This window comes from Pinus tabuliformis, chromosome 8, assembly GCF_031772625.1.
Source record: "Pinus tabuliformis cultivar Carrire ecotype Pingquan chromosome 8, CPIR1, whole genome shotgun sequence".
Taxonomy (NCBI): Eukaryota; Viridiplantae; Streptophyta; class Pinopsida; order Pinales; family Pinaceae; genus Pinus; species Pinus tabuliformis.
In genome coordinates, this window is record NC_142294.1 from 1141911297 (window position 1) to 1141924267 (window position 12971).

The following is a 12971-nucleotide window of genomic DNA, read 5'->3' on the forward strand; positions in this document are numbered from 1 at the left end:
TGTTCCCTAACAATGGAACAACATAAACCAACAAACAGAGGGCAGAACACGTCGGTTGTAGGCAGGGCTGAGGGCGAATTAGGAGGATCAGCATGAAAAAGGAAAGGTGTTTGAAGTTAGCAATTAGTTGTGAATCCCTTAGGGTCGGGAGATCCTGAGGGATCACATTTATCTTTTACCCTTTCAGATTATAAAAGAGGATGATTGTAGGAAGAAAGGGGAGGATTCCTTGTTATTTCAAACTAAAATTTTAATTTATAGACTCATGCTATCGAGAGAACACGATCATACTATAGTTTTACTCAAGTTCAATGATTAATATATAATTTGAGGTTGTTGTTCCTTCACACTATCTGAAGTAGCTCAGCAGCATTCGCTGGTGGCTAAGGGCCCGGCCTCCGGTTGGTTAAACTGCTTCGCTATATTATATCTTTCTGATTTCTGTAAGTTTGATTAATTTGTTATTTTTCTCATCGTATGTGCTTTTTACTGTTTTCCTATATTGAAGGAATATCTTTGCTTTATGTGATTTACAACATTGTCATTTGATTCAGTTTACATTCATTTCATATTAAGTTAGATAATTATTCATATTGATTTAATCAACTGTAAAGAGTTTGGTTATTGCTAATGAACTCTCAGATTGATATCATTTCCATCGGGATTGCCTCGTAGAGATTGAGTATGATTTAGATTGAATCAACTAGGAAGAGATGAGTTATTGCTACTATACTCTCAGATGATGTTATTGTTGATCAAATTTCTTGTGTGAGATTTGATTACAATTTCAGTAGAGGTTTGAGTCCTAAATCCTAGATGTCATATTTCCTTTGATGATTGTAATTTGAGTTTATGAGATGCATCTGTTTGTTCTTGTATTAAATATCTATACTTGATTTTAAGAAACATTACTCCCTGAATTGACAACATGTACATATTGTGTACACTCTTGAAATAAAAGGACCTGCCCGGTTGATGATTAATGTGGGGTAATTAGGAGTTTTAAAGACACCTTTTATCAACCAACACTATGCCTTCCTAGTGTTGTTCTTTGCTTACATCTTTGATGGGTTGTCCTGGGTGACCCCATCTTGTATTTTTTCTTTGTTCTATGATTTTGGCACCCCTTTCCCTTGTATTAGATTCACATATCCAAGCTTGCTTCTTCTACTTAAAGTTTTTCTTGATTGTGACAACGTACCAATAGGAAGTGCCAAGAAAGGAGATGCCTAAGAACTCCACCTTATCCTGGATGTATTTATGTAGATAATATATGTAATTGAGTAAAATATACTACTCATAATCATTGATACCAAACATTGTATGAAGGGTAAGAAAAATATTTGTGAACTCTGGCATGCCTTGGCCCCTTCCCTGCCACATTGTGCTCCATTTTATGTACTTATCTTCATAGAATCATAGAAACAAGTCGAAGTGGATGTAGCTAAAGATAGTGAGCGATCCCTCTCATCCCTCTTCTCATAGTATGTTTTCCACCAATCCTTGATGTGCGGGGTGTCTTTGAGGAGTGCAAAAGTAATACTTTCCCTATTGGAAAAATCATGAACCAAAAAACATATTTCCAAGGTATTTAACCATTTATCTGTTATGTGCTCATCTATATCGCCTTAAAATATGGAAATTTCAAAATTTACTTGTACCTTAAAGGGAGTGGTGCCCCTAAGATGCTTGATGGATGAATATGTGTCACTTGTGTGCATCCAATGAAGGGTCTGGGAAAATTTTTCCATCATATCCTTCATTTTTCACTTGAGGGATTATTTGAGAAATATTTTTAACGGATCTCCTACTCCTTCATCTTTCTTTTCTTCTGCCATGGGAGGTTGTTTGGGTCGATGAGGACAGTCTTTCTAAGGTTCAACTATTGTCATTATGACTAATGCATTGTCCTTGATGGAAACCTACTTGATGAGTTGTATTCTGATGGAAAACCTACTTAATAAGGATGCCAATATTATGGTAAAAAAATGTGTCCACATGTGACATATATTTTTTTCAAAGGCATAATAGTTCATAGACATAGGAATGATAAAAATATACATGGGTTCTATGAAGCAAATCAACGTACATACATGAGTATGAAGAAGAAAAGACGCGTACAATTTCCAAACCATGGTATACTAAATACCAAGTATCTTTACCATGGTATTGACCCTTAGTATTGAACCCAACAACAGATACTTGATCCCATCAAAGAATATTGTGGAAATTAGTGTGGTTTTGATCTGTGTGGTATTGAATAAGGGCTAAGCTATATAAGGAGATGAATATCAAATTCATTTGTGTGAAAGTGATGAATATTTCATGAATAGTTAGATCTAAATAAATTGTCCATGTAATGGGCTATTAATGAATTTGTTGATCTGAAACTAAGTATGCATCCGAGGATTTGATGATGGGCTAGATCAAATAGATCTGAAATGAATATATAATTGATTGATTTGATTTGCAATATTTATGTCTAACGCATGTTTTATTATGTATGTCGAGAGATGGGTTTTTGTTCTAAAAGTTTTATGTGTAGTGAAGCTATAATTCAATAATTACAGATCTAAACGCAGGTTTGATAACCTAAAATGCAAATACATATGCGAGTTTAATGTTGGTAAGTCGCATATTGATTTAGATTTGTATGCGAGTTTGATTCCTAAAAATAACATGTACACGTGAAAGTGTTTTGTGTTAAGCACATATATAACCTAGGGTTTTTCTTTATAAGATGTCTGATTAGTGTAATGAGTGTTGTGGTGCTTCTATTGTCTGTCAATGAAGTCTTACTTGATGGTCTGTGTTTAATAATGATGATTGAAGATGAATGGTTTGATTGAAGAGTGATGATGTTGATAGTTGTATGTGCTTGAATATATATGATGGTCCTGTGATTCTTTCAGAGTGATTCAGTGGTTCCTGGTGTAACTCAATGTCTGTTTCAGAATGATAGTGATTCAATTTCAGGGTGTAATATCTTAATATTTGTACACAGGTATGCTTCAAGGAAGGTGCGTATACATGCAGATTTTCTAAAGTAAAGAAGTATATATATTATAAATTTTTATTAATTAGGTTTTTCAGTTGATTTAGAGAGTTGATGTAGTGTTTGGGTTTAGTATTAATATTATAGTTACAGTGATGTAATTGCTTTGGTTGTTTGATAATAATTTGATTGATTTGGGTCTCAGTTGGTTCATTGATTGGTTGATTCAGTTGGTTCAATGATTGAGTGATTTGTTGCAGTGATCAATTTTAGTTTTGATATTTGGTATTGGGCTTAAATGATGGTAGTGGGTCCAGTCTGAAAATTTTATGAAACGTGGCCCATCAGTTGTGATGTTTTGTATCAGGTGGATCTAGTATAAAAATTTATGAAATGTGGTGCATGGAGGTGTTGAGGGTTGGATCCTTCACTAAGGGAGTCAACGATTCCTTCTAGTGGTAGATGGTAAATCGGATCAAGGGATGGGAGCTCCCTTCTTGTGTGTTTCGGTAAACAAGATTAGGGGCTTAGAGCTCCCTTCTAGTGGGTGCTGGAAAATGAGAGAAGGTTGTAGCCTTCTGCAAGTGGGTGCCTACATGCTGGTCTGAGTCTATGCTAGTAAAAGATTGTAAGAAGTTTTTCATTGTCATAAAAGATAAATACAGAGAGGACAAGAGTGGTAGTTTTTTCCCACATTGGGTTTCCACCTAAAAATATTGGTGTTCATGTGTGTTGATGTGTTGCTTATGTGTTCTGGTGTGATTTGTTCTTAGTACAAATGGTTAATGTTTAATTAATGCCTATTAAAGTACTGATACACTCATTTAAGTTAAAAAGATGCTAAATCAACTGAAAAGTAAGTTATCTGGATATACACTAGATGTCTGCATAAAAGTCACGTATATATGCAGGTTTCTTTCAGTAAAGTCACGTAGAGAAATATGAGTAAGAAGAGAAAAAATTTTAGTGAGTTTTAAAATACTGATTCAACCTCCCCTCTCAGTATTTTTTCCAACAGTTGGTATCAGATCTGGTCCTTCATAATTAGTTTGATTATTTGAAGGAGATATGTCAAGATGAGTAATCAAGAAGGAATATTTTCTATTTGGCCACCTTTATTTAATGGAACTAAGTTTTTTCTTTTTGAAAGTCAGTATGAGCGCATACCTACAGTCATTGGGAGCTGATGCTTTGGAAATTGTTCAAAGAGGATACCAATATCCAGCCTCCATTCCAACAGATACTATAGGAGAGAAACAATATGGAATCAATGCAAAGGCTCTTAATTCCATCTTGGGAAGTTTGTTCGAGAATGAGTTCATCAAAGTTATGTAGTTGAAGCGAGGAAAGGTCACTTGGGATAAGCTTGTCCAAAGTTATGAAGGTGATACCAAGGTAAAAAATGTTAAACTCAGAGCACTTAGAATACAATATGGGACACTAAGAATGCATGATGATGAAAGCATTGTATCACTTTTTCTTAGGGTTGATCAGATTGTAAACTCCATGAAAAATCTTGGTGAAGACATAAAATATCCTATTGTTGTTGAGAAAATTTTGAGATCACTAAATCCAAAGTTCGATTGCAAAGTCTCTCCTATTGAAGAAATGCAGGATCTAAAAAGTCTCAGACTTGATCAACTCCATGGAATATTGACCACATTTCATATGAGGAAAGGTGTTGCTTCAAACATCAGAGAAGAAACCTTCAAAGCCATATATAAAGGTAAACATAAGCAATCACCCAAATACACAAGCTACTTATCAGATGAGGAAGAGGAAAACTTTGTGTGAAAGTTGCAAATCGGTAATAGAAGATTCGGAGGTAAGCTTCGGTTAAAGTGTTTTTCTTGTGGAATGGTAGGCCATTATGGATCTAAATGCCCTTATACAGAAATTCATAAAGAGAATGGGAAGAATGTTTCTAGAAGGAATTTCTTTGATAAGAAAAGATTTTACTCTACTGAAGAAAATCATAGCAAATTCGATGATCAAGAAAATTCTAATTCAGATTATAATAGTTCTTATCTAGTACTCATGGCTCTTAAATATTAGCCAATTAATTAATTAGATAGTTGTGAGGTAGATGATTTGATGAAACCTGTAAGGGAGAATGATAAACTTAGGAATGTTAACAAAGAATTGGAATCAAGAGGAAACAATATTATTGAATAAATAAAGAGGTCAAAAATTGAATTAGAAGTAAACAATGAAAGAATAGAAAGAATAATAAAACAACTCCAAGAAAAGGAAATGAAGTGTGAAACATTAGAATCCAAAAATATGACCCTAAAGGAAGATTATGAGAAGATGAAAAAATGGGTAAAAGATTCTAAGTCTCTAGAATGTATTATTAATTAATAATGCTCTCCTTTGATGAAGGCTTCCATTTGGTATGATCATACACAATGTGATGGAAGAAATCAGTATAGTGTTGTGCAAGGAAAGGTTGAATCAAATCAATCATCTTTAAGAAAATATCCTAGATCAATGTCAAGATCAGTGCCTAGGCACAAAGGATGGTTTTATGGATATTTTTTCTCTTCTACCTCATTTAGGCACAAGGCCATTGATTGGAGGTTAAGTATACATAACAAAACCATGAAATTGGATAAGCTTAAGTACATAATTAGAAATTACAAGAAAATCTGGAGGAACAAGGAACCTCAATTAGAAATGTAGGGAGGAATATACCTGTTGCAGTCCATTGATTCTTGAAGCTTACTTCTCAGAGTGACTACAAAATTTATGTGAGATACATGACCTCACAAGAGAAGAAAATGATTATTAGATCCTCACGATCAGTGATGTATAATCTCAAGTGGAGCAATACATGCTTTGTCTTGATGATGATTCCCATAATTGTTTTGATATTCATGTTGCTTATATTACTGACAGTTCATCTAGTGTAGTAACAATGAACATGTACATACAATACAAGCTTGAGGGGAGCTGAAGTTGTGAAGTTTCACTATTTTAATTTTAGTACATGGACCCTATAAATAAAGGTAGCGTATATACATGAGGTATCATTTGAACATCCGCGTACGCTTTTCTATGATGAAGAAACAATGGGGAAGACTCAGAAAAAGGCTCTGATATGCTTCAGACAATTATTATATGGATTTCTTGTTCTGATGATTGATGGTTACAGTCTTTTAATGCTATTTAGAAGTACTTTTGTATTTTTATAATTTATTGATGCCATTATAGATAACTGATTGGAAGATACTTTGATGTCCTTACTAATATATGGGATGATATAATTGGATATGAAAGTGAACAATTAACATAGGTTCAAGGGGAGAATATTCTATGCTGCAAATAATGCATTGTTGGCATTATGTTTGCTGTAGAATTCCTTGGTACATAATGATTCTTATCAATGGTTGTGCTCCTTATGTCGTTGAAGATCTTTAATGATGATGCATGAGTTACTAATTATGGTTGATGCTTATAATATGTGGGATGATAGAAAACTCTCTAGTGATGATACATGTATGATATGTTGGGGATTGTTGTGGAAAAAACATGTAGCCCTTGCTATGATTATTTGATGATGACGTTGTTGTCATTGATGATGCCTATGGTTCTTACACAAGATACATGTACATGTTATGATACAAATGGTATGTTTTTAAAAGAGTATGATTCTAAGCATGATGATCTTGATGATATGGTATCACAGGGATGACTAGTTGATGAAGATGAATTACGGAAAGGGATCTCATGGATGAAGTAGTCTTTCTTCTTGCATAAAGAATTTGGGCCAAGAAAATGACGTTGGTGCAAGTTTTATAAAGACATGGTTACTGATATACTGTTGCTATATCTGCTGGATAATACTTGGAAACATGACATACTTTGATGATGTTGAATAATGATATTTCACTACCCTACTTTATGATGATATGATTGATTCTCACATATTTTGTTGATGCATGAAAAAATATGTTTCTATGCTGCAAAATATCATATGTTTTTTAGGCATGGTTTGTCACAGATTGATAAAATTACATTACTTCTTGATGCTGGATAATACTTGGAAACATGACATACTTTGATGATGTTGAATAATGATATTTCACTACCCTACTTTATGATGATATGATTGATTCTCACATATTTTGTTGATGCATGAAAAAATATGTTTCTATGCTGCAAAATATCATATGTTTTTTAGGCATGGTTTGTCACAGATTGATAAAATTACATTACTTCTTGATGATGTTTATGGAGCTGCTATCAGATGCTTATGGTGTAGACCCTATATGGTATATGATGATTGTTGGAGGAAATCTTGGTTTTACTACATCAGTATTGAGGTATTTGGTCTTATTTATAAATTCCATATTTATCTCTTGATGTAAAGGTCATGTAAAGAACTATTTTATAAATCATTTTAAAATTTATTCATGTATGGACTATTGAGGTCAAGTCATGTAACCCCATCTTTTTCGGCATGTGATGTAGTTTGTAACCCCACTGTGTTGCGTGATTGATGTAAGTTGGTGTCCTTGGTAATAAAAAAATTCATATTGAGTTGAGTCATAGAGTCATGTACTTCATTGCAAATCTTTTAGGAGATTTAGTATGTGCTCAAGGGGAGCATGTTCTATATTTAGTATACATACTCAATAGATCAGATCTATAGTGCTCATGTCAACAAAGGAAGATAATCCTTCATTTAGTATTCATCATCTATTTTCCCTTGATTTGAATGGGCAAGAGTAGCTTGGTGTTTGGAGAATGCTTGGTATATCTATAGATGTGTTTACAGGTACCTATTGGTGGTTGTGACCAAACACCAAAATGGTTTCCATCAAGTCCAAAAGGGGATATCGTTGGAATTATGACTAATGTGTTGTCCTTGATTGAAACCTACTTGATGAGTTTTCTTTTGATGGAAACCTACGTAATAACGATGCCAACATGATGGTAAAAAAATGTGTCTACATGTGACAAAGTATTTGGTTAAAGGAACAGCAATTTAGAGAGAGAGGAATGATAAAAATATATGCGGGTTTTGTGAAGGAAAGTCACATAGATATGCGAGTATGAAGAAGAAAAGGTGTGTACAATTTCCGCACCATGGTATACTAAATACCAAGGGTCTTTACCATGGTATTGACCCATATTATTGAGCCCAACAATGAATATTTGATGTCGTAAAAGAATACCATCGACATTAGTGTGGTTTTAACCTGTGGTATGGGATAAAGGCTAAGATATATAAGGGGATGAAGATAAAATTACTTCATGTACAAATGATGAATATTTCATGAATTGTTAAATCATAAGTAGGTGTGCATGTAATGGACTATTAATGAATTTATTGATCAAAAAGTAAGTATGCACCCAAGAATTTGATGATGGAACAAATCTAAATGATCTAAAATGACTATATTGATAATGGATTGATTTCATCTGCAATATTTAAATATACAACTTGTTTTATTATGTATGTTGAGAGATGCGATTTTTTTCCCTGAAGGTATGATGTGCATTGAAGCTCTAAGTCAATAATTGTAGGTTTGTACGCAGGTTTGATAACTTGAAAGTAACGTACATACATAGGTTTAATGCTGGTAGGTTGTATATCAATTCATATTTGTATGTCAGTTTGATTCATGCAAAGTTTGTCTACATGCATAAGTGCTTTGTGGAAAGCACATATATAAGCTATGGTTTGCTTAATAATATGTTTGACCACTATAATCAGTCTTGATGTGTTTCTACTATTTGTCAATGAAGTCTTACTTGATGATATGGGTTTAACAGTGATGATTCAAGATGAATTGTTTGATTGAAGAGTGCTGATGTTGAGAGTTTTATGTCATTGAAAATTTGTGATGGTTCTATGATTATTTTAGAATGATTCAATGGTTCAGGGTGTAACTTAGTGTTTGTTGCAGAATGACAGTGATTCAGTTTCAGGGTCCAAATGTATGGGATATGTATGTAGGTATACTTCAAGGAAGTCGTGTATACAAATGGATTTGCTAAAGTAAAGTACTGTATATATTCTGATATTTTATTGATCAGGGTTTTCAGCTGGTTTAGTGAGTCGATGCATTGTTTAGGTTCAATATTGGTAATCTGGTCAGAGTGATCTAACTTCTTGGGTTGTTTAAAAATAAGTTGATTGAGTTGGGTCTCAGTTGGTTCAATGATTTCCTGATTAAGTTGGTTCAATAATTGAGTGATTTGTTGTAGTGGTCAATTTTAGTTTTGAAATTTTGTATTAGGCTTAAATGATGGTAGTGGGTCCAATCTAAAAATTTCATGAAACGTGGCCTATAAGTTGTGATTTTTTGTATTAGGTGGATATAGTGTGAAAATTTATGAAATGTGGTCCACAAAGGTGTTGAGGGTTGGAGCCTTCAGTAAGAGATTTGAATCTTCCTTCCAATGGTACTTGGTAAATCATATCAGGTGGTAGTAGCTCCCTTCCAGTGGGTGCCGATAAACAAAATTAAAGGGTTGGAGCTCCTTTCTAGTGGGTGATGGAAACTGAGAGAAGGTTGTAGCCTTCTGAAGGTGGGTGCCTGCATGTTGGTATGAGTCCACGCTAGTAGACGATTTTAAGAAGTTTTTCATTATAATAAAAGATGAAGGCAGAGACGACAACATCAGTGTTTCTTTCCCACATTTGGTTTCAACCTCAAAATCTTGGTGTTCATCTGTGTTGATGTGTTGCTTCTATTTGATCGTTTATTCTATTATTACTACACATGGTTATTATTTAACTAATGCCTATTGAAGTACCGATACACTAGTTCAAGTTAATTAGATGATGAATTAACTAAAAAGTAAGCTAACTAGATATACACTAGTTGTATGCATAACAGTTTAGTACATATGTAGGTTTCATTTATTAAAGTCACATACAAGAATATGAGTAAGAAAATAAAAGTTTCTAGTGAGTTTTAAAATAAGCATTCACTCCCCTGGGGCTCTCAGTGGTTTTCCCAAAAAGTCTTACAAAGGTTCAACCAGGTCAATCCCTAATTCCTTATACCTTGACCTCATTGGAGACATACACAGAAAGATAGAGAAATAATATACTGATCTAATGCCACTTATCCATATTTTTTTGGAACAAAATTAAATAAAATTTTTATACAGAAACATAGAGCTACAACGAAAATTTCACTTCAACACATTAATAACAAAATACTAAAAACTATTTACATGTTGAATGGAAATAAACTAGCTCAAGAGATGGTAGCTAATCTTTGAGAAGATATGTGGTAGATACATGCCTCTAAATTGTGTTACAATGAGGATCACAACTCTTTTTATCATTGAGAAATAAGGGAAAACCCTAAACATCCAAATACCCAAGCTTAGTAGATGAAGTGCCAAATGTTTGTGGGCCCCATTGCGGTTGTTGGTACACCAACTTCCTAAGGATTTATCTTTGGCATATGATATTCATTTTACATGTATGGTACCTCGTTAGAAATATCTATTTGAGGATTACAGATTTCACCTAACCCCTAAATTGGATTTTATGTTTTCTTTTCTTACAAAAAAAATGTTTTTTAGAGCCTCAAAATGGCTCTAGATGTCCAAGACCCAAAGACTGGCAAAAAATAGTAAATTATGCTAGAACTAAGTAAATTTAAAGAAATACTATTGCGGACTAAGTGGAATAGGTAGGTGGCCACCAATATCCACCTGGGTCAAAGATAACCTCCTTGAAGAGGGATTTAGGAAGCCTGAATTCCTCTAAAATTATATCAAAAAAATTAGCAAAACAAGATCTAAAAACTGAACTAGAGGATCAATGAGATTTCCCATCAACATGTTCCAAGTTTCAACCTATACAACCTCGTAGAAGAGAAGTTATAGAAAAAATTCCAAGATTACATATCTACTCAATAAATCACATTTTAGTCTTCCACCATTAAACTCTACGAACTCACTTATAACTTGTATAGGAAATTAAAAAAATGAAACATGCAGTTAACATTGAAAGCATTATATTAATAGGGAAGGAATTGAATTACCCAAAATTAATTTCCTATGCATCCTAATTTATTTAAATTCCATTACCAAGTGAATTTATACCTAGTAATCCAAATGTTACTATCATAACTAACATAATAATCAAAAGTTAAAAAATGTTATGAAACCAGCTCAAGAAAAAGATGGAAAAGATAGATCAACGCCTTAGAATTCAGCCTCTTCGAGGGGGCAACCTCCTTTACATTACATAAATGAAAAATTCTTGGATGATTCAAATGAAAAAACCTCCTTTCTATATATAGGAGTGTAAGGAGTCACAATATAACCTAGCCGACCTAACAATAATAATATAAAGCCACAAAAATAACATAGAGGGATTCTATGGGGCATAGTAATAACAATATGGGTATAATAGGGGAACAACAATATTAATAAGGGGTACAAATACAATAGTAATGGGGTAATCACTAGTATTATAGGGACCCAACATGCCCCTCTCCTTCTAAAAAGTGTTGTCCTCAATGCTTGAGAGGTTCTTGGATGCTTCTGTATAAAATTTTCATCCTCCCATGTGAAATCTTCAGTGGATAAGTTCTTCCACTTGATAAGATACTCCGAAATTGATCGATGTCGTAGCTGTCGAGTTCTTGTTTCTGTGACTGTTACACAAAAATATCGTCACCATGATTATTTGCAGTCAGTATGGGTCTATCATCACTTGTACTGTCCTCCTAAGAAAGTCTCAAACCTCAGCTCTTCAAGTCAAGCTTTGGAAATGAGAGAAAGACATTAAAAATCAATGTAACTCTGGTTCCGCACTTTGTCTCACTGTCACCTATGGTCCCGCACCTTCTGTGTACAAAAACTGTGGACCTGCCTGCTCTGTCCCTAACAGTGTAGGTGCGGATCCCTGTGAAAGTCAAAAGGCGCAAGTTTTATCTTAAAAAACTCACTTTGGGTTAATTCTAGAGGTTTCTAGAAGGAATTTTGACGTGGATTGTTCGCTCTGAGGTGGTTCATGCATCCCAAAAGAGAAGGAGCTAATCCCTTGATGAGAGGAGCTATCCCTTTGAAGGAGGGATTTATCCCTTTGAAGGAGGACTTAGTAACCTCCCTCCATTGCACTATAAATACAGGCATTGGGCTGGTTGCTGGGGAGGTTAGAAGTTGAACATTTTTGAGGGTAAATGCTATTGAAATCAAGACTTCCTAGTTAAGCCTAAGAGGAGAGATCACATACCTTTTTGGTTTCATTGGGGAGTGAGTGAAACTTGTCAAAGTAGAGAAGACTTCTTGCTGGACCCTGGGAGGAGCTTGTACAGCGTCAAGGCAAAGGTTGTAAAGTTCTTCTTCTTTTGAATTAATACAATCAAACTCATTTTTCTCAACAAGTATCTTATGTTATTTGTTTCATGGACTCCTTGACTTTCATGTTAAATATGTTTTATGCAATTGGATTTTTAGGTGCTATTTAATTTGTTTGCGTTGTTTGTGTTTGCAGATTCGCGAAAAGGAGCTCATTTGGATCAAAGGACTGAGGGCATCCACAAGTTTGCGTTGGACCTAAGGTAGGCCTTAAAAACACTTGTTTGCCATTGTTTATTAAAGCATATTTAGAGAAAGATAGTGTCTAGTTGGTTTGCTTGTCATTAGGTCTTCTTTAGATTCTAGGAAGGTCTATCTTGTCCGCAAGATCGACTTATTCTGTGTGACAAAATGGCAACTCCACCGGGGATTTGATTGTTCTCCTTGTTTTTACTTTGACCTGAGAAACTGTGTTTTTGTTTCTATTTTTGGCTTGTTGTGTGTAAAATTGGGTAGAGTTTGTAGATCCAGGGTTATTTTTTTTTTTCATAGCTTTGGGAGAGGACCGCACCCTAGCCGTTTGACACAGTGCATACTTATCCGCGCCTTTGCTTTTAGCACAAAGCGGGACCGCACCTGTGTCAACTGTGGGCCTGCAGACCCTATCAAAATTTTGAAAAACCTAATATTTCCTCTG